At 41.3% G+C, this 26,894-nt stretch overlaps 1 protein-coding gene and 1 long non-coding RNA gene across 12 annotated transcripts in view; one reads left to right on the top strand and one right to left on the bottom strand.

Moving 5' to 3' along the window:
• IQSEC1 (IQ motif and Sec7 domain ArfGEF 1) overlaps positions 1–26,894 on the top strand; it is a 411,145-nt gene that overhangs the window by 648 nt on the left and 383,603 nt on the right. The window lies entirely within an intron of this gene.
• Positions 8,235–16,865, bottom strand: LOC140104722 (uncharacterized). The gene is made up of 3 exons (XR_011850392.1): positions 16,763–16,865; positions 9,268–9,494; positions 8,235–8,641 (listed from the first exon to the last, which is right to left on the bottom strand). It is a non-coding gene; the product is annotated as an uncharacterized lncRNA (long non-coding RNA).

Genomic DNA, 26,894 nt, shown 5'->3' with positions numbered 1-26,894 from the left:
TGGTGGTGGTGGTGTCATCAGTGTGGTCTGGGTCTAGTAGTAGTTATAGCATTATTATTATTATGGTGTATTATGCTTTCCTTCAGTCATCAACACTGTCCCCCTCAACATATTGTTACAGGGGGCTAAGATATTGACATAACTACCAACCTACTTTATACTGTAAAATATTTGCCATTTTGACAGAAATCGATATGTATTGGTTTTAAGAGGGGGCAAAACGGATCCTAATGGGAATATTTCTGGCATCCAGTGATGTTTCCTAGCATCGGGCATACAACATGTTTACTTCTGATGTGTGTGTGTGTGTGAACACAACCTTACTCCATTCATACTGTATGTTGCAGCATATTCATGAATGGATACATGCCCGGGAGTGTCCATGGATGGATGTTCTGTATTATCTTCCAATATGTTCCCTAATTACATTGGTTTTTCCTTCTGTCACTCTCTTTATTATTATATCCATATGTTGCTGGTATCCGCTACGTAGTGGAGATAATGGATACAATGTATCGAACTGTAGCCAGGAAGGAAATATATACTATATATGATATGACATAAGAATTATAATGGATTATAATGAGAGCCATTCATTCACTACTCACATGTACGATGGGTATCTGTGTCACAGAGCTTACACTCTACCTGAATACATGACACGATGGAAGTTATAATCGGAGCAATTAATTTCCCAGCACGCGTCAGACATGAAGATGCTGCTGCTTTGAATCCGTAGCAGATTGCGGAGGGTTGTGGTTTCTTTGGGTGAAAGGTTCCTTGATACTTATTCATAACGATCCCATTATACTCCCATTTATAGTTAAAATCCTACAATTTATCAAATCAGGCTGAGGATAAAGCGCTCACTGGAGTTGGAGGGGACGTGACAGGGGCAGATAAATATCAGTGACGTGCAGGATTCCTGGAGTTGACATAACGTTAATTCATTCAGAATGGAAAATTATTAGATCCAATCATTTATGGAGCCGGGGAGAATTTGGTTATGAGGCTAAATGCTCCATTATAATCTGTGACTGATATTTAATTCAGTGAGAAACTGCAGAGAAAATCCCCGGACCCTTTATGTATTTTAATTATTATTATTATTATCCTTTAATCCTATCCAGTGGCAGGTATGGCCAATATTTTTCCATTCATCTCTATTCCTATTACATTGCTATTATAGGAATACCCCTTTAAACAGAGGGGGCTCCAATGATGCCCAAAGTATACATTGTCATCGGTTGTGACAATTTACCACCATCTTATATGATTTAACGTGAACAAATGGTTTCATTTGATGTGGTTTTCACTTTTAGCGATTAGTGTAGGGAAGAGTAGTGGACAGTTTGGGTTCAGCAAGAATTTTAGTTGGTTTTCAATCATCATCAGGTCATTGTAGTGTAACAATGAGTACAAGGGGAAAGGTCTTTGCATAGGTTTTTCCTGGAAGCTTTGCCTGTAAGTCTCCCTATATCACATGGCTGTCTACAATGAGCACAATATCATAAAAATTGTAGACCCTTTTTTCCATATTCCTCTTTTACCATCAGGAATACTGTGTTACCCTTAAAATTAATGGAGCCTGTAAAATAATGGGGTACATAGAAGAGAGGGTCCCTTTATGGAGAAGGGTTTGTTCACCCGTCACCTTATTTCTATTGCTTTTAGGGTGATTTGTCACCCCTTTGCAGGATAGTCCTACCAAATATTAGCAAGGTGAGCTGAGCCCCCTTTCTTCAAGGGGTTCATAGCTTTTATGTCACTCTCCCTTCTTAAAGGACCCCTCTTTACCATCTTCTACTATGGAGCCTTCTTTTAGTGTTAAAGTGATCTTGTTGGGATCCGTTACCTTAAAGGTAACCTGTCACCGGTTATAATATATTACACAACTCACACCCGCAGGTAGAATTCCATCTTTTATGCAAAATTTCACTCTTTTACCTTTAAAAAAAAATCTCCTCTAAAGTCATGGGGAAATGAGCAGAGAAGAGTCATATTGATCTGAGATCAGTCAAGTTTAGAGGCTGCAGAGGGATAGTTACTTAAGAGGTCCCTATCTACGGTTCCATAGTACCCAGAAATATGCATATGGTGTCATATTAAACATAAGAATCTCATCTTTGAGGCTTATGCTTCTGTGATCTACACAACTATAGATTCAAGTATAGTTGGAGATGCAAGCTGCAGACAAATTCCAATTCCCATCTTCTTTTTAACTGCCCGTATCTCTGGTTTTGAAGCTTTTAGAAGCACAAACCTGGTGTGGATGAGATTCTTATCTTTAATATGACACTAGCAGTATTTTTCTTGGTACTATAGAACCAAAGAAAGGGGCATCTGAAGTAACACTCCTACTGCACCCTTTAAAGACTCTTTTTATGCAAAATCTGACATTTCACACCCTACCTGAGGGGCTGGTAGTTTAGTGTGATAAAATCCGGTTACACGTTCCCTTTAAATGGGTTTTCCGACCCCAAACTATTAATGACTAATAACAAAAAGTGAGAAGTGGTGGTCCAACAACACTTATGGTACCAAAACAAAAAAACTCAGTCCATAGTGTACTAGTGACTGTCCCCTCTTTAGATACTACTCTAGTTCTGCTCCATTAGAGTTGCACTTGTAGTGAGCCAGAAAAGCCACTAATATATGGATGGAGCTGTTTCCTCACAGATCTGTCCATAATGGGAAACAGCTGTTTGGCTTGTGTGCCGTAACCCCCGACCATCACCTATACCATGGGTAGGTCATTAGTAGTTTGGAGCTGTAGACACTCTGTTCCTCTCCTGATGCAGGACTCAAAAGATATTCCCCAAGCACATTGCATACAAGAATGTAACAGCTTGCTCATGACTAACGACTTCACTTTCCTCTGTTGTAATGAGAAAAGCTTCTGTAATGTGTAACATAATACCATATTGTCTTACAAAAATATTTAGTATCAAGGAAGCTCTTGGATAAAACTCATATTCGTTGTGATACTTGGTATTGGTAGGGATGAGGCATCATACAGGGTATGAAAGAAAACCAATTCCTTGAGCCGCACAGCATCTCTCAGACCCTGCATTAGGTATAACACTGTATCTGCTTTACCTGGAGTGTTCATTTAACCCTTACTGAGTTGTTTGCAGGTAACATGCGCTAGATGTCATTTCCCCTTTTCTATTGGTATATACAGTACAAGGTTTGTTGTAATTTGCATAGTTTAATTAAAGAAAATCTAGCATCAAAATCAAGCGTGGATTAACCAGGGCCACTTACTGTGGTAATCGTCTTATATGTGTTATCCATGGCCTCTTTCCTTCTAACATCAACTTTTACAATTATGCTATTGAGGCAGAAGGGCTCTGGGGGCATTAACAGAGCCCCTCCCTGCTGTAGCTTCATAGGCTGTTACAGTGGGCAAGAAGCACTTCTCACCTCCCACTGTGTGATGCAAGATTACATAAGGGAAGGGGGGGGGCTGAGACGGTGTAACTTCTTGTGAACAAACAGCAGGGAGAGGCACTGGTAATGCCACAGGGACCCTTCTGGCTCATTAGCATCATTTAAAAAGTTGATTTTGAGAAGGAAGGAGGGCATGGATAACACATATAAGAAGATTACCACAGTCCCTGTGCCTGGATCTATGAGTAAGGGTCCCTGGTTTATAATGATTAATTTTGACGGTAGATTTCTTTCATGTAGTTTATTCATGCACTTTATTATGGTCAGCCGGGTTATGTGACCACTTCTCTAATGTTTGCTCTCCCATGTAAGCAGGATTTAAGTCTCCTTGTGTGGTCAACTGCTTGTGTACTAAGGAATGACACCATCATCTATCAGACCCCTTATGGCAGCACTCTGTCACCTTCCTATTAGCTGCTGCCATCATTGTTGGTCTCATGATGTTTGCCCCCTCAACAGGAGCGCAGTGATGCAACACATAAGTCCATTTTTTTCTGTCTAGCTAAAGGGTTAAAAATCTCTGTAATTCCCACTGTCCTTCTATAAAAGCTTTTGATTCCTAGTGTATTTCTGTGAGAGCTGCAGCTTTACTCCTGCCTTCTGCTTGTAAGACCTAACAGGGAAAAACAAAAGCAGGAGGCAGACTAGACAGACCTGAGCTATCACATAAGAATTACTGTCCTTATCACTTAGTAGCTTTCTAAGTGCAGGGTAAGGGATTGTGCACACAGCAGCACATCCTGCATCAAATACTGGGTACCCAATATCTGACATGCTGCACTATGGTGCCTCCTATTAATTTTGATGGGAGAGGGATTTTGGTACTGAGTTTCCCGAAGTACTCTAGAATTCTGGCATAGACAGACTGATACATTTCCATTAACTACAGTAGGTAGAAATAAGAGGCTGATATTATTCTGTAGTAATAATAGTCAATACTCCACAATATGCAAAAAAAAAATCTGCAGTGCCTCTTTAAATCGTATTTAGAGAGTAAACATTACTAAAAATATTCATTGCACATTATACAAGGAGAGCAGGTGTCCGAGAAATCTATATTCAGCCAACAGCACAAAAAATTTGCCTGCAAATAGAATGAACCAAATGCAATTGTTTTGGCAAGATCTGCCATGGGTATTGTTATTGTTTTCTTCACATGTATGCATAATATACTTGTAATGTGTCTGAGGTCCAGAGCTGCGTGCTACCAAACAGAATAATTACCACTTTATATGATTCCATATATATTTACTGCCGTGTGAACCCTCTTCTGCCCCCCAAATGAATTTAGTCAAGTTCAGGGGTTGTGCAGATATCTGAGCCCCCCCCCCCCCCCTCCATTAGATGTACTGAAAGAAAGCTCAGATTTTCGGGTTACTAAAGATTTGCCATTTGCTGGAGAAGAATTGGAGAATGGAACATCAAAATGTTAGTATAACTCAAACCCAAAGCTGATTTAATGCAGTTATATGTTAAAATAACTGAGACACACTTACCTGATCCCCAGACTGTCCATACCAGTACTGGAAGCACCATTAGGACATCAAAGGACATCTACCACCAGGATGAAGGACTGTAAACCCAGCACACTGACATACTGGTGTGTGTCCTCTCTGTGACTCAATCAACACCTAGTGAGGTTAGAGCCCCTCAGGCTCATTTGCATACGTTTAGAAGGTTTATTTTGTAAAAACAAGGACATAAGAAGGTAAAAGAAGAGCAGATCCTGCCAGAGGGTACACACATCAATAAGTCAATGTGGTTGGTTTGCAAACCTTCATCCTGGTGGTAGATATCCTTTAAGGCTGTTGTGCCATTGAAGAGAGATAAAGCAGCTTTGTCTCTAAAGGGGGTTGACACATTTCAACAAATAAATGTTGTTGTTTGTGTAATGAAAAGTCATACAATGTTATATAATACATTCTGTATCAGTTTCTCTCATTTTTCTAGATTTCTGCTTTCTCAATAGGAAGCTTTATTGTTACATCCTGTGTCACACAGGTGCAAGGCTCATTATATCCCTGGTCATGTAATGTCACATAGGTGCATGGCTAATTATATCCCTGGTTATGTAATGTCACATAGGTGCACCCTGGTCATGTGATGTCACACAGGTGCATGGCTCATTATATCCCTGGTCATGTAATGTCACATAGGTGCATGGCTAATTATATCCCTGGTTATGTAATGTCACATAGGTGCACCCTGGTCATGTGATGTCACACAGGTGCACGGTTCATTATATCCCTGGTCATGTAATGTCACATAGGTGCATGGCTAATTATATCCCTGGTTATGTAATGTCACATAGGTGCACCCTGGTCATGTGATGTCACACAGGTGCACGGCTCATTATATCCCTGGTCATGTAATGTCACATAGGTGCATGGCTAATTATATCCCTGGTTATGTAATGTCACATAGGTGCACCCTGGTCATGTGATGTCACACAGGTGCACGGCTCATTATATCCCTGGTCATGTAATGTCACATAGGTGCATGGCTAATTATATCCCTGGTTATGTAATGTCACATAGGTGCACCCTGGTCATGTGATGTCACACAGGTGCACGGCTCATTATATCCCTGGTCATGTAGTGTCACCTAGGTGCACCACTCTCATTTTTCTAGATTTCTGCTTTCTCAATAGGAAGCTTTATTGTTACATCTTGTCGATAAAAACCTGTCATGTAATGTAACACAGGTGCATGGCTAATTATATCCCTGGTTATGTAATGTCACACAGGTGCACGGCTCATTATATCCCTGGTCATGTAATGTCACATAGGTGCACCTTGGTCATGTGATGTCACACAGGTGCACGGCTCATTATATTCCTGAGCTTGTAATGTCACACAGGTGCACCGCTAATTATATCACTGGTCCCAGGAACCTGTTTTATAGACAGGAAGTAAACAATGAAGCTTCCTACAGAATGACTCAAGTCTAGAAAGTTATCAAATTGATACAGAAAGCATATTGGAACATATAACGTTTCATTATACAACCAATAAAATGTTTTTGCGGAAACTGCAAAACCCCCTTAAGTCAGGCAGTACTTTTAATGATGTATCTAGAAATGTAACTTTTTTTGTTTTCCATTGCTAAAAGATATTATTTGAAACAGATGTATGAAATTATCCATTGGATGTCTAAAGAAGTCATCAGGGTCCCTATACATATCATATCTGTGAACTGGTTATTATTGAGAACGTACACGCTTGGCTTATATGTCTCATTTCTTTTTAGACTGGATGACTGCTTGTGCATGGGGTTAAGAAGGATCTATGTACATTACACGCAGTGGTAGAAATTCTCTGTATTTATCACCTACAGCATAATATATTCTGCTTACGGCATCTTTTGCTGTTGTTTTCAGCAATACCCACTGCTGAATTCTCATGTGGATGAGCAGAAGCAGTCCCTGCAGATATCCCTATGACACCTTCACACTTTTTTGGACAGAGCTTAGAGAATGTACATAAAAATGTCTCTGGTCCTCATCTGCTGTAATTCTTGATTCCAATAAGTATAAGCTGCACTTTCTGGCGCAAATAAGTTTTGAAAAATTCCCAATCATTTGTTCTAAGTTTTAAGCTGGTTCCTTTCTTGACACTTTTCAAAATGATTCCAAAAAGGGGGCAGTGACTTGTCAGGGGCTAATATGCACTAGATATTTTGCTGGTGTGTACCAGCTTTCTTGCACACAGTAATAGTCTGTCGTTTTTCAAATATGACATTACAATAAAAGGGCTGTGTCAAAGCTCTAGCAAAGTTTAACAAAAGATACAGTTCATGTCACTACATAGAATCTGGTGTATACTGTGTGATATTAGTTATTCTGTCAGACTTAAACCCAGTTCACACCTACATCTGGGCTTTCTGTTACACTCTCCATTTAAAGGGAACCTGTCACCAGGGACCTGATTTTCACTAAAGACGGGTTGAAAAAGCCCATTACAGCTACATTGCATATATTCCTTTCTGCTTTCTCTAAGCTTTTGCATTACAATATAATTGTGTGTTTTAACTTGCCTTGCACCCTGACAGATTCCTCTGTTTAGTCCCAGGGATTGCGATGCATTTCAAAAAACCTGCTCCTTCACAGAGCTCACAGCCTGGTGAGCTGACATCAGTGGGGGAGGGAGGAGCTGTACAGGAGCACAAAGGTGGGGGCTGAGAGCTGAGGAGGGAGCAGCACAGACAAGTCATGTGTTATTTTTTGAAATGCATCCAAACCAAAGCCTGACGCCCGACTAAATAGAGGATTTTGTCAGGGTGCAAGGTAAGTTATAGCACACAATTATATTATAATACAAATGCTTATGAAGGGCAATGGGGGAAACATGGTCCTGCAACCTGTCTTTGGTGAAAAATTAGAGCAGGTCCTATTCCAGTTTCCTGGGTAGTAATTTGCAATAGTAATCGGCCCACGAGCCAATGATACTGAAGTCCACGGGACCATTATTTGCATTCCATAAAACTGCACACGTCATGTGCGTGCAGTCTTACTACACAGCACCAGACAGTACAGTACAATGCTAATTTCACACAAACGTTTCTGTCCTCTGTCCACAAACTAGAGCTTGTAGGTTTGTTTTTGCTTTGTGTTTTTAAGCCATTTTTAGCCTGTTTTCTCCTTCCTCGTCTGCAGAAATGGCCTACATGTCATCTATATGTCAAATGGGAGGTTGGCTTAAATGATGTCATTGGCTTCTTGTCTATTTTTAAACTTGGTCATGGTCTTAGTGGCCTAAGACTTTATTGTTTAAAATCCTCCTTACACATTACATGGAAACCGGCGGGCAACCGGAGCCGCAAAAGTTAGGGCTGGTCCTATTTCTTCCTTAGTTCCCAGCTAGGCCAGTCTTTTTCTGTTGTTATTGGTGGTTGAGCAAAGCTCACATTACAGATCACAGTCGAGGCGCAAACAACGGTCTGCGGAACCATTATTTTTGGCCCAAGAACTGCACACAGATGTTGTGTACAGGTAGGCTGAGGAAACAGTAAAGACTGTCCAAACTTCTCTCCTAGAGCTAACTCAAATGTAGCAGGGCCATTAGTTTTAAACCTTAGTTCATCTCCCTCCATAAGATCTGTTATTACATCATTAGAATCTGGAAGTATCCACTATTCATCACATTGAAGGTTGTTATTTCTGCAGCTCTCCATTAATATATGAAATGAGCTGAAAAGTAAAAAGAGAATTTAATGTTTATTTTTATTTTATTTTTTTTACAATTCTGTATTACAATGTAAAATTAATAACATAAACAACAAAATAGCCATGACTGTAATAGGGAAAATGGATTTCCAGGTAAGAGCATGTGACAAAACACGCTTTATTGACTTATTGTAGCCATAGATAAAGGTAGAGATGTTGATTTTGCTTAGGTAGTCAGTGTTATCGAAGAATGTTCAATATTTAATCTGTGTTAGATGAGATAGCATCGCTTGTGCCAATGGATTTGTTGCTGGCAGTAAAACCATTTGACAATTGTGGTTAGTGCAGGACAGGGTGATGGAGTGGCTCTGGTTACAGTGCGGAGAGTGGGTCTTATTCTATTTGTTCTATTTAATTATTATTGAGTCTGACATAAGTGTTATATGGGAATAGGTAATAAGAGTGATGCCCATGCTTCATCATCCATAATGCTGAATATATAGTCAAATGATAGAAGATTTCTTCTACCTCCTAAATTGTATGGAAATTAGAGGGTGAGACTCCAATAGCTAAATTGCCTGTGTGTCTAAATGGCAGATTATGGATTTCTTTCTACGTGAAATCAGAAGATATTGCTGTGAATTCCCTACCTGCAGTCTGCAGTGGTCGTAATGTTCACATCCCTGTCAGAGTTCCCATTTATTCTGTTTCATGAACAGAACAGCTAAACTGCAAACCCAATGGATTCTACAAACCGGCTTCCAATGAGGATAAGAGTGTTGAGCGGAGATCTGAAGTGACGTCCATAATTTTGCTGGATGAAGAAGTCCTAATACAGGAATAGATGGTCTGGTAAAGGAATCTGTGATAGAGGCCCCTATGGGAAACATTAGTACACTTATGAGCATAGCCTCCTGGGGCAGAAATGAGTCATATAGTATAAACAAACTTTGGAGACAACTTTTTGTGATGCAAGTTTTTGCATTTTTTGTTTGTTGTCCCCTCTACACAGAATACTTGATAACAATGGGTGTGGGTCTCAGCCGTCGGATCATGAGAATTGGGGTCCCGTTCTCAATAATTAAGGGGCGGCTCCATTCCATTTTTTGGCAGCATCGGAAATTGCAAAGTATAGGATAATCTCATGCACAGTGAATGGGATTGCTAGAGATAGCTGAGGTCTGTGCTTTGCAACTTTGCAATGGAGCAGGAGGATGGATGCTCAGCCTGTTGCTCAATCAATTAGTGAGAATCGCAGGGCTCACAACAGTCAGACCCGAATTTAGATTGGGGTTATCAAACTTGGTACAACCCCTTTTAATATACATGACATTGGAGGATCACAATGAGGCAGGAGCCGCAGGTGGTAAAATTTCACCATTAAAAACAAAATTATGGTATTTTCTGCTTTGTAAGAAAAAATCTTCAGCAGCAGTGAAGAGGTCAGAGACTCTTCCTGTATTTGCCCTGAAGTGGAGTCAAATTGAGGTTGCCCTCACTTCCCATGATACCTTGTGTTACCTCATTGAGTAATTTAGCAGCATATCCAGTGAGATTCTTACCGGCAAATCCACTGAACAATGTATAGTGTACATACAGGAAGTATATGGTGACTAGCCTGGCAGTTTTCATCACATGTAGGAGTAATAAGCATGTTATAAGTAGTAGAAACCAGCAGTGAAACAGTCACTTCAAATGTATAGGCTGTGTCAAGGCCGGGGCCTGCACTGGGAATACCTGGGCAAGTGTCGGGACCCAGGGCTGCTGGGGGGGGGGGGCACACATAAGGCTGTACATAAGGAATAAATGTTGGTGAGGGGGTCTGTATCTAATAAATCTATAGGGGTGAGGGGGGCTTTATATAGAATAACAATGAGAGGGCTGTTTTGATAAACTAGTAAATATTTTAGGGAACCGGAGATTGTTTTAGTTTCTGAATTTTTATTTCTGCCATGTGTGTTAACTGCAAAGGGGCTCTATCACCCCGGGGCCTACTGAAACATGGAGCCAACCGTGGCGTGTGCTGTGGGTGAATAGCTTCTGTGCAGTGTGCAGGAACTGAGGAGTCACAGAAGGAGGGACTGATATGGAACTAGGGAGATCTTGTACATCACTATTCTGTGTAGGAGACTCCTGCCTCTTCAGCACTGAACACACTCATCTCTACTACCCCACTGTTATACACAGAGAGCACTGTCACATGACCTCCCCTTCCTTACTCCCTGAGTAGGGAGCATCAGCCCCTCCCCTTTCTCGTCCGTATCTTGCAACTCTACAGATCATAAGATAAATCAGCGCAGCCAGGAGATAAGTCAGTGCAATTGTAGGCTAAAGAAAAGTCTTGCACATACAGTAGGTGATCAAGATAATAGGCAAAGTTGTTCCTCATCCCAAGAGCTATTGATTTGTGAAAAATAATTTGGAGTTTTTTAAGCTTCGAATTTTTGGGCAGTCTATTGTTAGTAATAATTTTATGTGTTCTTATGGTGTGCCGGAATCTGCTACAGAGGAAAGTCTATAGGTTTCCCCATCAAATAAGATCTGATTTTTGCCTGACCCAGTAGCACGACTCCCTGAGGTTGACTTCTTATTAGTTGACTCCTAACAAAAAGGCATTTGTCTACATATTGTACGTCTTTACCAGACAATGGCCGCTTGAAGCCACATGATTGGTAGACACAGAGTCTTAAAAGGCAAAACCAATTGATATACGTCATCTGTATTTAATATAGCTAATTGGTTTCATTAGGTTTAACCCCTTCCTGACTATACCACATAAACTAATTGGATTGGAGCCTGGTCCCTGTGATGGCAGCCTGTTAATTCATGTGGGATATCTGATGGCACTGAACACTCCTGCACACATTGTCAGCAAGGAGATCAGGATGCAATCCAGGACTGTGACAAGAGACTGAATTAGTCAGTCCTTTATCAAATAAATCTCCCATCGCAGCACTCATATTGTTTGTCTTAAAGGGAACCTGTCACTAGGAGACCCATTTTTAGCACTCCCCCAGCCCCCACAGAGCATAGTACATACACTGCCAAAGTGTTTTTGTATTAAAAATTGGTTTTACAGAAAACAAGATATGTTACATTGTACCTTTCATTAGCATGTGCTGTGTGACTATGCAGTTGCCAATTGGGAGGGGCTGGAAAGGAGCTCCCCCCCCACACCCTTGGGAAACATGTGAACTTTTCAAATACATGAATAACTCCCCTCACTCGGGATTGGCTGTAGAGGAGTAGGGGGCGTCGCTAAGCCAAGTGATGGGTGTTTTCTTATATTTGAAAAGGTCACATGGAGAAGCAATTTCCCAAAGGTGGGGGGAAAACTGCTCCTTTCCAGCCACTCCCAGTGGGCAACTGCCTAGTCACACAGCACATGCTAATGAAAGGTACAATGTAACGTATCTTTTTTTTCTGTAAAACCAATTTTTAATACAAAATCACTTTTACTATGCTCTGCGGGGGCGGGGGAGAGTGCTAAAAATGGGTCTCCTGGTGACAGGTTCCCTTTAACGTGTTGTCATACATACGGTAAATAAATTGTAATTATGTTACGGAATACTGGACATTCCTGATGCAATTTGCTCCTGAGATACTCATTTTCCTCTCCGAGTGACCTAATGGGCTGTTACCATTAGATCTCTATTATCTAATATCTGTAAATAATATATATTATATGTCTTCTGCTAACCCATGCACACAAAGTAAAAAATAATCTAATAAATAAAAATAATAATAATAAAAAAAAAATATTAGACTAATAAAAATGATACAATTTAAAATACATTATTACTAATGAAAGTGTAAAACTTGTGAAAAAATATAGAAACACCAATCTTCCTATAAACACCCTTGATGTTTTGGATGAATACATGAGGGGGTTTTTATCAGGACTTCTAGCCCTGAAATTGTCACAGTTTACAAGAAAGCAGGAACTTGTATAAAGAGAGCAGCAAAAACTAGGGAAACTAGGAAGGGAAAACTGTCCTCTAAGGCCAATCTAGTCCCTGCCTGCGGGTGATGGTCAGCTTACCCGGGCTAGCGTTACAAATTAACACAACTGGGACTTAAAAACACCAGCAGGTAAATGCAGAAACGCCAGCAACCAAAAGACAGGTAAAAACTATCTGGCTACATAGCACGGTGGTATATAACCGACCAGAAAGGCCACAGGACGCCGGTTGATATTCTGTCAGAAATGTTTGCAAATTCTAGCATATTACTAGCACTTGCGATTATTTTCCAATTTCGTCCAATCCACGCCTAGGGGGCGTGAAGGGGGGTGCGAACGGCAGGGGAATGGGCCGTCATGGGGCGTTCCTGTTTCAGCGCCAGCACAATCTCACACGTGCCTCTTTATGAATAAAGCTGTGTCCGGGCTCCTTTGGATGTTTAAAGGGAACCTGTCACCAGGGACCTCATTTTCACTTAACAAAGGTTGCAAAAGCCATTAACAAAGAGCAAGCCAGTGTGTATAGGCTGAAAAAGTAGACATATTTTTGGTTACAGAAGCCCATCAAACATGCAGTGCTAATATTCCTTTGGGTCGTTCGCGAATGAGCCGGGACAAAGACCTCGACGTGAGATGGCTCACTAAACCCCGCCCCTAAACGGGTCACCACGCCCCCTTTAACCCAATAATATTGGGTTAAAAGTGGAGTGGTGCGGGGCACCTGACTAGCCTGCGGCTCCCTATTATATATTTAATAGGGAGCCATTCAGGAGCCAGAAGAGATGGCTATTCTTAGTGAGCGGGGCCTAATGAGCCAGCTCACTGAGAAGAGCCGTAATTCCCATCACTACTGCATACTGCTCAGCTCTTTGCTACTGTGCAACTCCTCCCTCTCCCACTGATGTCAGCTGACCAGGCAGTGACCTCTCTGAAGGAGCAGGAGGGAGGAGCTTTACTGGAGCACAAAGGTGGGGGCTGAGAGCTGAGGAGTGAGTAGCACAGACAAGTCGCATGTTGTTTTTTTGAAATGCATCCAAACCAAAGCCCAACTTCTAGGACTACACAGTTATATACTAATGCAAATGCTTAGAGAAAGCAGAAAGACGTATTTGCAATGCAGCTGTAATAGGCTTTTGCAACCTGTCTTTAATGAAAATGAGGTCCCTGGTGACAGGTTCCCTTTAAAGTCTGTGAAATCTTTTTGGATCCAAATCCAGCTTTAAACTTCTCCATAACAGTATCACGGACCCGCCTTGTGTGTTCCTTGGTCTTCATGATGCAGAACCCTGAGACTATCACAGAGTAGGTGGATTTATACGGAGATTTCACACAAGTGGATTATATTTATCATCATCAGTCATTTAGGACAACATTGGGGGTGTGGACACACGTTGCAGTTAAAACTGCATTGCAATTAGTTTTGGGTTGGTTTTAGGTGGTATCACTTATTTTAACAAGTGAAAGACATCAAATTCACCCATTAAGTTCATGTCTTTCACCTTATTTTTTACAAATATTTTAAATACCCAATAAATTTAATTCCACTTCACAATTGTGTTCCACTTGTTGTGATTCTTCTCCAAAAAATCCAATTTTATATCTTTATGTTTGGAGCCTGAAATGTTGCAAAAGGTAGAAAAGTGCGAGGGGGCCGAATACTTTAGCTAGGCACTGTAACAGCATCATATCTTATACGTATATGTATATCTATAGGTGACATCACTATTCTATGGATGAAGAGAGGACTCGACTTGGGGGTAAAAATTATATACATCTTAAAATTCCCATAGCCTTCTACTGTACGTCTTCCTTGTTTTTTCTGATGTACAAGTAGCGGGCCATGTAGTGGTGCCATAAGCACCTTTTGTGCTGGTGGTCCTGACACTGAGGGACAGAATGACGTATTTTTGTAGTTAATTTTTGTAGTTGCCATGGCAATCTACTTCCTGTGTAGAAAGTTACAGAGGTGAGATCTAACTCTGTCAGGGACACTGTTCTTTACATAGAGATCAGTCATTTCCCATGTACCTTATAAAAGTTCCCAAACGTCTTAATGACAGGTAGTGAAAATGGAGCCTTTTTACTGCACGGACTGCAGTGTCTGGACAAGCGATGTGGTCTCTACTCGTTACCAAGCACAGTACTGAAATCTATATTCATACTAATAAAGAACTCCTAGGCGTATACAGTGTTAATAGATGTCTATTTATACAATAAAATGTTTACTGCCTCTGTTTTCTTTGCTTAAATAGTCAATTGAGACAATGATAGTAATTTTATTCATTTATTAAACAAGGGGTGCACAACCTTTCTACACCTCGTCAAAAACTGCAACCTACAAAACCAGCCAGACCCCCCCCCCCCATACCAGACTATGTCTGATGTGCCCCCATCCCCCTGACCAGACTATAGCTGATGCTACTCATCTCGCCAGACCAAAATATGGCTGACGCTGCTCATCTCACCAGACCAAGATATGGCTGACGCTGCTCGTCTCGCCAGACCAAAATATGGCTGACGCTGCTCGTCTCCCCAGACCAAGATATGGCTGACGCTGCTTGTCTCGCCAGACCAAAATATGGCTGACACTGCTTATCTCACAAGACCAAAATATGGCTGACGCTGCTCATCTCACCAGACCAAGATATGGCTGACGCTGCTCGTCTCGCCAGACCAAAATATGGCTGACGCTGCTTATCTCGCAATACCAAAATATGGCTGACGCTGCTAATCTCGCCAGACCAAGATATGGCTGACGCTGCTCATCTCGCCAGACAAGACTATGGCTGACGCCACCGTTGTCATCAAACCAGACTATGGCTGACACGCCCCCCTTCCCTCAGACTAGACTATGGCTTACACCACTGTCCCCCCCCCCCCCCAAATCAGACTATGGCTGACATGCCCCCCCTCCTCCAAACCAGATTATGAATGACGCTGCTTCGCTCCCCCCAGACCAGATTATGGCTGATGCCGCCAACCTCCCGAGACCCAGGCACAGCTCCTCACTTTCAAAGCCGATATGCAGGGTGACTTGAACACTGAATGACTGTGCTGCGGTCACAAGACCTCACATTGGGTTGCAAGCTGAAGCAGTGAAGAGGCTACAGACCCTTCGGCCCGACAGATGGGAGAAAAGTCCTTTGCGGGACACTTGTACAGACATTAATATGACCTCACAGTAGACAGACACAATACTATTCTCCCTATCCTGTATATGTCAGCACTGCACAGCACTACTACTCTTATCTTGTACACATGGGCACCGCACAGTACCACTCCCCATATTCTGTGTATTTGGGCACTGTGTAGTACTACTACTTCTATCCTGTATATACAGATAAATCACAGTATTTCTTCTCATATCGTATATATGTGGATTGTGTACAGTACTACTACTCTTATCCTGTATATGTGCGCACAACACAGTATTACTACTCCTGCATATATAGGCACTGCAGAGCAGTACTACTACTCCTTTCCTGTATATATGGGCACAGTACTACTACTGTTATTCTATAAATATGGCACCACACGGTACTACTACTCATATCCTGTATATTTTTGGATATAAATACAACTCAATTTTTTTCCTCATATGGATGCTGTACATTAGTACCATTCTTTTTCTATATGGTTTTCCCTGGGGAGCTTACCTTTTCAGATTGTATTGATTTGGATAAGGATCATTACTTTTATAATCCTCTTTAATGTGGCAAAAATTATGTTTCGTCACATGTCTCACCCAGAGATGCATATTTATAATTATTTAGGACAATTTGTTTAGATAAAATTAGAAGGGGGTCTAAATATATCCTGCTCCATTATAGAGACTATAGTTAGTGACTAGATGAGACAGGGCTGTTTTGGTGGCAACCTTTTGAGGAAACGCCTGGTGTATTTTTCCCCTTTGGGCCAATTTGCAATCCTACAGAACCAATGATCCCCCTCTACTACCCAATGATCCCCTCAGCTACCCTGGTCTAGTACAGTATTAGATGACAGGGTGCATGGGATGTAAACATATCTCAAGGGAAGGCAAGATTTTCAAGGTTTTAAGGGAACCTGTCACCATATTTTCACAAATACAGCTAGTGACAGGTTTACATAGAACTAACTAACACCCTTCTTTTAGGTAAATTTTTTCCCTAACATCCCCATAAATCAACTTTGTCCTATATTACCTGGCATCAGATGGGGGATGTCCTGCTTGGCTAGCCCTTTCCATCTACACCACCCCATGTTCCATGCGCTATCTCAGCATGTCATGTGACCACGGTGATATAATCTAAGGTCCTTTACCCAGTTACATTTGCAGCATGTACCCCATGTATGTATCTGATCACATGGCAGCATCATGACATTATCACAGCATCAGATCAGATATATACATGGGGTAGACTGTGCAAATGTAACAGGACCTCAGATGACATCACCCTTGTCACATGACAGGAAGTGGCTAATGATGTAACAGTCTCTCAATGTTCCACATAGCAACATGTTCTGTTCCAGTGAGACCTGTCAATCAGGAATAAGGAGGCGGGGCAGTAACCACTGAATATGCAATGGAGAGAGAAATATAGGAATAAGTGCAATGCTTTTTAATCACGTTTTTACTGGAGTATTTATTTTGGGTGGGTTCATTTGCATGGCGGGTTCTCTTTAACCAAAGCCGTAATAGTCTGTATCGTTCAGACAATTCATTCTTTATAGAACATGAATTTGCTTAGCCTTATATAAAGTCTCTTCTGCACCTGGAAAATGTTACATCCACAAAGATCTGTTTGCGAGTGCCTTTATGTACATGGAGCTTGGCATTATGTCTTGTGCTGGAATCTAGAGGCACTTGTACAAATCTAATAGCTTTATGTTTAGAAGAAAAACTGCACTGTTGCGTCTCCTCTGGGGCTCCTCCAAAAATACATTTATGGAGTTGAAAGGTCTCTCATTGTTCCTCGTCTAAAAAAAATTCACAGGTACATTTCATATCTGAGATGAGGACTGTTGGCTTTCTTAGCCTCAGATTTGTTGAATAGTTCATAGATCATATAGAATTTATCACAACACTTGAAAGTAGTTACTATTGGAATGGACAAAATTTTGCAAACTTATAATTAGGTAGCAATAGAAAATAACCATAAAAGGGCTTTACCAGGAATTCTGGAAACATTGGGGCACATTTACTAAGGGTCCGCACGGCGCATTTTCGTCGGGTTTCCTGACTATTTCCGATTTGCGCCTCATTTAAGCGGGGTTTTTGGCGCACGTGATCGGATTTTGGCGCCGACTTGCATGCGACTCAAATGGGGGGTCGTGGCCGACGGACAACCCGACTGATTCGGACTAAGTGCGGGATTTACAATTCAAATTGTGTCGCAAGACAATGCACTCACATACAGCGGGAAGAAGAAGGTAAACTCCGGCGGCCCTGAGCGGGGAAGTGACAGATGCAGGAAAATGGACGCACGATCCTTGACAGGACCGGGTATGTAAATCTGTCCCTTTTGGGGCAGGGGTGTAAAAAAATTAAAGAGAAAGTCTACTTACCCTGCTCCGGCTCCCACTTTCCACACCTCTCTGGTACTTCCATTCTTCAACGCCTCTGGACTAGGAGCAGGGTTAGTATGCTGTATTTTTTTGCCATCCCTTGTCCACTTCCCATGGGATTTTCAAGAATTCCTGTAAAACCCCTAAAATAGTTATGGGGATTGTCCAGGGCTTACATTTTTTTTATACATGGCTGTGGGGGCTGTAAAAATAATAAAAAACATATACTCTCTCCGGTGCTCCTGTTCTCCCCCGGCGCCACCTGGAGGTGCCTTCCCGACCACTGGCGGGTGACGGCTACTGCTTGAAACTAATGCAGTCGCAGGTATGTGGCAGTTTTCAGGATGGTTTTCACTACAAAACTCAGAGAGGGTCCTAATCATACCCATGTTTATGGCAGGGGGACACTTTTCTGCTGTGACCACTGATGTGTCTGAGGTCTTATACTGAAAAACAGAAGCAATGACCCATGTTCACTCATATTCAATGGCCACATTACCCTTTAAAATCAATTGAAAGCTGCTTATGCTTGTGTGCAGTCAATAGGAGTTACAAAGGTAGTTTAGCACTGTGGTTAGGTTCACGTGCACCAATCCACCACCCCAAAGACTTCTACATGGTTCCCTAGCGTTGTGTTTATGACCTATTCCGTGGCTATGTCATCAGTAATGAAAAAAATAAAATCTCTTTCCTAAAAAATATCCTAGATCAGAGCCATTATCCCAGTCCCAGTTGTGTACTCTGGAGAATTGGATAAATGCTTTAGTCTTGTAAATGTCTAAACATGTAGGGTTACTTGTATAGTTACACAGAGCATTAGATAGTTTGTATTATTTACCACTGTTCTCACTCCATTTACAATCCTGCAATTCCTGCTTAACCAATTTGTGAGCAAGTTATTTTTTCCCTGAATGTTCAGATCAAGTTTTCCATTTCTTTCCTGCTCTTCCGTGAAAAATAAGCTATATTGTATATAAATAAAATTCAGCTACAGATTCACAGGGTGCATGTACGTATGAAAACTCTTAGCTCCCTCTTCCTACAGCTCCTTCTCCATTTTGCTTTCAGCTGACAGACTGGATGGAGAAACACTTGCAATACCTATATCTTCTTAACCACGTCACCCAGTTCTGCTATCATAATAAAGAGAAGAATCCTCCCTTTAATATGGCATAAAGACTGTGTTTCTAAGTGCCACAGAACCAGACATATACGCTGTTAAAGTTACAGTGAGGAATGATTAGCTTTATTTAGAAATCTAATTTCTGGGTCCAACTTTAAAAGTGGATGTCTCCAATCCTGTGGCACCTACAAACAAAATACTGTAATATTAAAGGAGAGATTCTCCTCTTTAATATGACACCATTTGAAGTGTTTCAATGTCACGACAGCTTTAGACTTGCAGTTAGGACATAAATAGTCGAATAGCAGTCATGAAGGGGGTTAAAGGGATTCTACCATAAACACAGACAGAATGGAAAGCAAAGAAGCTTGGATAATGTTCACATCTTGACCACAGGATCCTTTTGGCAGGAAAATAGTGCTGTAATTAACCCTGTTTCCCCTCAAACTGCCAATTTAGCAGGACCCAATAGCGCCCCATTAAAGGTAATGAAGTCTCTCTTCTGAAATTTTCTTAGAGGTAAAAAAGTTCAAATCCACGAATGCACCCAGAAAGTGAAAAAAGACCCCCCCCCCCTCTCCTATATATCAATCCTCTCAGCTCCTCCTGCTCTATAACATGCTGCAGATTACAGAAAATCCTTAAGTTGGCACATTTGCTTTAACCCTTTGATCTGTGTATTGTGCAATGGTTATTATGCTTATGACTTATCATTTATCATCCACTGTTACATTGTTACATAGTGTGATATCTTCTGATTTCTGAGTTGGGTTTTACTTTTCTCTTTTCGCTATTGTTATTCCTGGCACATACACTAAATGTCCTAAAATGGAATATACACAACATTTCACATTTGCTTGGCATTTTCTTGATGTGTGAACTGACTTTTCCTGCATTGGTCTAATTCATTTTTTGATCTAAAAGGTAGAAGCCATTTACAATGTCTCCGATACAGCTAGACAGGTTATAATGTATCCCAGAACTGTATGTGATCACAATGTAATATAGAGTATAAAAACATACAAATCAGAAGATGTAGACAGCAGAGGGAGCAGGGCTTTCCAATGCTGGGAAACTCAAAATGCAAAAAGCTCTAACATTTCTGTAAGGTTTATAAGCTCTCCTGGAATTTCAAGTAGCTACATAAACTTTGGGAAAGAAGGATTACTTGTAAAAGATGGCCACCAATGAGTTATATCTCTGCATCTGGAATATAAAGTGTCCTATCTGCAGGCAGCATTTTATACAGCGGGAAGAGCTGAGAAGATTGTACATAGTGTCCTATCTGCGGGCAGCATGTTACAGAGCAGGAGGAGCTGGGCAGATTATATGTGTCCTATATGCAGATAGCATGCTATAGATCAGGATGAGCTGAGAAGATTGTACATAGTGTCCTAACTGCTGGCAGCATGTTACAGAGCAGGAGGAGCTGGGCAGATTATATGTGTCCTATATGCAGATAGCATGCTATAGATCAGGATGAGCTGAGAAGATTGTACATAGTGTCCTAACTGCTGGCAGCATGTTACAGAGCAGGAGGAGCTGAGCAGATTGTATATAGTCCCCTAATGTTTCTGTTGTGGAGAATCGGTAGCTGAGCAGATTGTACATTTATTTTTATAAATATAGGTCAACAATCCAGATACCTAGAATAAAAACAGTATTCAGAGCCCATCCACATAGTGTGATTAAGTCCTTATGTATACAGCACGGTGTAGGGATGAGGCTTTCATCATACACCAGTGCACAATGCACCGGTGTATGATAAATATCCCCCTTTATGTGTAGATGGCGTATAGATGGCGTCCAATGAATGATACATTGGCCATAAGTATCACGGTAAACCACTAAAGGGGTAAAACTTTACCAACTCCCATCCAATTCCAATGCTTGCCTGGTACCCTGCCAGTAATCCTGTGACAACATTACATACGGTATGGGAGCTTTAGCCACTTGCTGCCTATAATATAATGTATAATATATTATATTATATAATAATATATAATATAATGCCTTGCTGACATCACCCCTATAGCCATAAATTTTATGGAGTGGCCACATTTCAACATGCCACATAATCACTGGAGTCTGGTAAACAGCTAGGACCAGCTAGGTTATTATTATTACTTTTTAATAATAAATCCTAGAGTTAATAACCACCATATAGTGTATGTTTTCACAGCTATTTTCTGAAATATGCATCAAACATTCATGACTAAGACTTTCTAACCTGTAAAATATTGAGTGTAGACACACAGTCCTAGCCCTCTTTCAAACAATTGTATGAAAACGTCTGTATGCTACTCGTACTGTACCGACAATATTCATTTCAATGGCCAATACAGCCATCAATTTAAATAGCTGTCCACCGTATGGACGAGATGTAAATATAGAGCATGTCCTATTTCCTCCAGTATTTCCATCTCATACGCCCCTTAGAAGTCTATGAGAACATTTAAAATACAGTGAATTTTTCACCCATTGCAGCCAACTGGTAAGATCAAAAAAGTTTTTTTTTTTTGGCTCAATGACATACACTCTGCACAGAAAATAACAGAAATGTAGATATTTTTTCTAATTTATGAAGAAAGAAAAACTTAAATATCACATGGTCATAAGTATTCAGCCCATTTGCTCAGTGTAGAGTAGATAACAGCTTTTAAACTAAGCCAGGAGGCTTCTTGGGAAGATGCAACAAGTTTTTCACACCTGGATTTGGGGATCCTCTGTCTCTTCCTTGCAGATCCTCTCCAGTTCCCTCAGGTTGGATGGTGAACATTGGTGGAAACCATTTTCAAGTCTGTCCAGAAATGCTCAATCTGGTTTAGGTCTGGGCTCTGGCTGGACCAGTCAGGAATCGTCATAGAGATGTTCTAAAACTGCTGCTTTGTTATTTTAGCTTTGTGCCTAAGGGTCATTGTCTTGTTGGAAGGTGAACCGTCGGCCCAGGATATCTCTGTAATGTCATGGGTGTTCCCGCAATCCATGTCGCGGATCGCGGGTACACCTGTGCTCCGCTGCCTGCCGGTCCCTGTCCCCCTTCCCCTCACTTACCTCTCCTGGCTCCTGCCTGTGCTCCGGCTCCCGGCATGTAGGCCGCACGCCTCCTTGCCTTCAGTCGCACGCTCTTGCCACTAGGGGGCGCGCACACGGACTTCTCAAGCCTTAAAGGGCCAGCGCCCTCCTGATTGGCTCCTGCTATCCGGATCGCCCTCATTATCCGGCACCTCCATTCACTCCCTGACAGATCTCCTCCTAGGATCTCCTATAGTTTCCATGCCAGGCTTCCCTAAGCCGTTCCTGTGGAAGAGAAAGCCCATTAGCGTTTCCAGAGGCTTTCCTGTGTTCCTGTGTGTCTCCAGCGTTCCCATATGCTCCTGCGTTCCCATGTGCTTCCTGCTGTGCCTTCCAGCGGTGTCTCCAGTTCGTGCCAGTGTCACCAGTGTTCCTCTGTGTTGCTGCTTTCATCCCAGGCTTGGACTGTTTACTACACATCCCAGTACCTTGGCTGCCACTGCGGGCCTCATACCATCTCCCGCGGTGGTCCAGAGGGTCCACTGGTCCACAGACTCTCCCCTCCGGACTCTTTCCATAGAGACTCTTAGTTCTGTTGTCTGTGTGACCCGTTACATGTAATAGGCTACATTCATCTTTCCTTCAATAGCAACCAGTCGTCCTGTCCCTACCGCCTTGGCATGATGCTGCCACCACCATGTTTCACTGTTGGGATTGTATTTGGCAGGTGATGAGCAGTGCTTGGTTTTGTTACCCATACCACTTAGAATTAACACCAAAATCTTTGTCTCATTATCTTATCAGACCAAAGAATCTTATTTCTCATAGTCTGGGAGTCCTTCATATGTTTCTTTGCAAACTGTATGCAGCTTTAATATGTCTTGCACTGAGCAGAGGCTTCAACTATCTTCGAAAGCCCTGACTGCTGGAGGCTGCAGTGATAGTAGAACTTGTGGAACTTTCTCCCATCTCCCTTCTACTTCTCTGGAGCTCAGCCACAGACTTCTTCTTTACCTCTCTCACCACGGCTCTTCCCCCACAATTCGTTAGATTGACTGGACGGCCATGTCGAAGAACAGTTGTGATCGTCCCAAACTTCTTCTATTTAAGGATTATAGAGGCCACTGTGCTCTTAGGAACCTTAAGTGCGGCAGAAATTATTTTTTAACCTTGGCTAGATCTGTACCTTGCCACAATTCTGCCTCTGAGCTCCTTGGGCAGTTCTTAATACCTCATGATTCTCATGTGCTCTGACATGCACTGTGAGATGTGAGGTCTTATTTAGACAGGTATGTGCCTTTCCTAATTGAGTCCAATCGGTTTAATTAAACAGAGCTGGATTCCAATGAAGGAGTAGAACCATCTCAAGGAGGATCCGAAGGACATGGAAAGCATTAAATACGAGTGTCACAGCAAAGGGTCTGAATACTTATGACCATGTGATATTTCAGCAAAAATATCTACATTTCAGGGTTTTTTCCATCAAAGATTTTTCTCTCAAAGATTGGGTGCAGAGTGTGCATTAATGAGCAGTTGTTGTCACAGCTGGAGATCTTTGTAACCATTCCTAAGTGTGTGTAATTAGCCGTGACAGGACTGTGAAAAATATAGTTATAAACCAGCTCTGGATGGGTCTTCAGCCTGAAGAGCTTTCTACTCTGGACACTGTGCTGCTCCAAAGCCCCTCCTCTCTTCTACACGTAGGAGCTGTATCAGCATTTTGGTTGGATACTTACAGCAGTCACTCAGTGCAGAGGGGAGGGGCTGCGGAACTGAAAGACCGTCCAGAGCACTTGCAGGAGCTGTAAACCTGGATCAAAAATTCACTTTTCAAAGTCCAGCTGCTACATTCCACGCATGATATGGTTACACAGATCTCCAGGGCCTATACCTAGCACTGTCTACAGTTTATTATGGTTAAAACTGATCACAGATTCCCTTTAATGAAGAACTCCTAGCGTTTTTATTTTCTTAGTAAAATTGCCCAACAAGGTCTTAGCAGATGGTAAATTTGATGTCACCTTGACTCTAACCACTGCTGTAACCTTTTCACACTATCTCAGTATGTCAGGTGTCATCTTGTTCTCAGTTTCTTTTCATTGCTCTCCTCCAGATGATTGCAGGCGCGTTCTATTTGACTATAAATCCCATGATTCCACTTACACAGGACACTGTGCTGGAGGTGTGGATTCTGATCTATAGCTGTAGTCCCAGAATGAGCAGAAATTGACATCACCCTGTGGTTCTAGCCTCCCTATATAATAGTGACATGATTCACATCATTAATCAGAATGGGGGAACTGCAGCTGGATAGAGACAAAAGGTAAAATAAAACTGCAGGACTGTTCCTAGTGAATTAATAAAATAAAAAGAGTTTCTCTTTAAATAGAGAGGCAGTCATAACAACGAGTAACATGAAATACAAAGAACACATTTTTATTCTGAGTCCAGTCAGGGTCCCCATAGATGTCTACAGTGCCCCAGTAATTGATATACAGCCCCCTCAGTTATTAATAAATGTACAGTAATTAATATATAGCCCTATTAATAAATATGAAGCCCCAGTAATATACTGCCCTCAGCAACTAATTAGTATACAGCCCCCTAGTCATTAATAAATATAGTCTCCTAGCAACCAATAAGTATACAGCCCCCAAGTAATTAATAAAGATAGAACCCTCCAGAAATATATATGTACAGCCCCCCCCCGAATTAATATGCAGACCCCAGTAACACATATATAGCCCCCAGTAATGAATATATATACAGCTCTCCAGTAATATATATACAGCCCTTTAATAATATTTATACAGCCCCCAGTAATTAATAAATATATAACCCTCTGGTAATATATATATATATACAGCCCCCCAGTAATTAATAAATATAGAACCCTCTGGTAATATATATATATAAAGCCCCCTGTAATAAATGTGCAGCCCCCAGTAATTAATACAGGAAAAATACATAAACAGCCCTCCAGTAATGTGCCTACAGATTACGCAGCACTGCACAAAGCATGACATATATATACAGCCCTTCAATAATATATACACAGCCCCCCCAGTACTTAAAATGCAGCCCCAGCCCGGCTCCTAATTTTTTGGAACTCGTGGACAACCCCTTGAAATAGGATCTTGTTTAACTACCGTACTTCATTACTGAAGTGAATTTGGTTTCATGGATTAAACACTGTTTAGTTGCTTTCCTTTGGTTTCATGACTTTATAACTGCAGTTTTCCTTTGTGATACAGCAGAAGTAATATAAACTGCACTCACAAATACAATCAGCATTCATCCGGGTCTAGTTCCCGGCTCTGCCCCTACGATACTCATGTGGTCGCTGGAATCTTGGCAGGAATCTTCTCTTAGGTGCTAAAATTTTTCAATTGAATTATTTGACGTCAAAGATAAATATTCAAAGTAGCTGTAAAAACTAAAATATTATATATAATATAAAGTACCTAAAATATTAGTAAACATACAGGTAGCCTGGATTTATTTAAAGGGTCCTTTTCATTAAAGCCATAGGAGGAAAAATGTCTATCCGCTAGGAGGTCCAACCAATTTCACCCGTAAGGCTGAGGGGGTCTTGCAATCCCCCATACTGCTGATCACTAGGGTTCCTGCTCATTGGATCCCACACAAAAAGACCTTCAACCTCTATCAGGATGTCTTTAATAAACAAAACAAAACAAAAACCTTTAGAGAGTTTTAAAGGGGGTTCCAACAAATGAAATTGGCTGCATAGTTGAAAAACTAATATGAAAAGTTGAGTGTGTATGTATGTATGTATGTATGTCTGCTAAAGGAATCTGCACCCTCATATTTACAGTCACTAGATTTTGAGCCCAAATTTTCAACCCACACTTCCCAAAATCCACTTATTACCCACCACAGAAGCCATTGTCTGCTGCTGCTGTGGCAGTTGGAAGCTGAGCCGTGATTGGTTGTTGTTCTGCCACAGGTCATTAATATGAGCTCTGAGCTGTGATTGGTTACTATAAGCAATGAGTATAAGACCCTTATGTGTGAGGTAAGATGGATAGAGACAGAGAGACAGACAGGTTGTGACAGGCACAGACAGGCTGTGACAGGGACATACAGTCAGTGACAGATAAATTTATTTTTATTTCTATTTTGTTTTAGCTAAAAGCAGTTATTTACTACCCTGGGCAACGCCGGGAGCTACAGCTAGTAATAATAATTATCTTTTTTTATATGGAGCCACAAATTCCGTAGCTCTTTACAAATTATGGGGGATATATACAAATATAATATTACATTACAGAGTACAGTCATATGGAACAATGGCTTACATTCAAAAGCTTACATTCCCTGAGATGCCTTATTTTGTTGAATAATTGGTAATGCTAATAATACTAAGATTGCTATTTAGCCACCATATATTGTCTCAGTATCTTTGTATGACTCCTATTTACTGCAGTGGTATGCCTTCAATCTCTGTATCACATGGGTACCTTGAGAAACATTATATGACATCACTTAACGTCCCTGCAACAATGAAGCTTAAACAAATTGCCATTGCTGCAGTACACCCTGTTTTTGTGAGGCTATTTGTGCTCCTCCAGTCCCAGGGCAGGCGCATGACTTTGGCAGCAATCGATAGC

Source organism: Engystomops pustulosus, chromosome 10 (assembly GCF_040894005.1).
Source record: "Engystomops pustulosus chromosome 10, aEngPut4.maternal, whole genome shotgun sequence".
In the NCBI taxonomy this organism is placed as follows: Eukaryota; Metazoa; Chordata; class Amphibia; order Anura; family Leptodactylidae; genus Engystomops; species Engystomops pustulosus.
The sequence above is the reverse complement of the archived record's forward strand: the minus strand, read 5'-3'. Positions and strand labels throughout refer to the sequence as shown.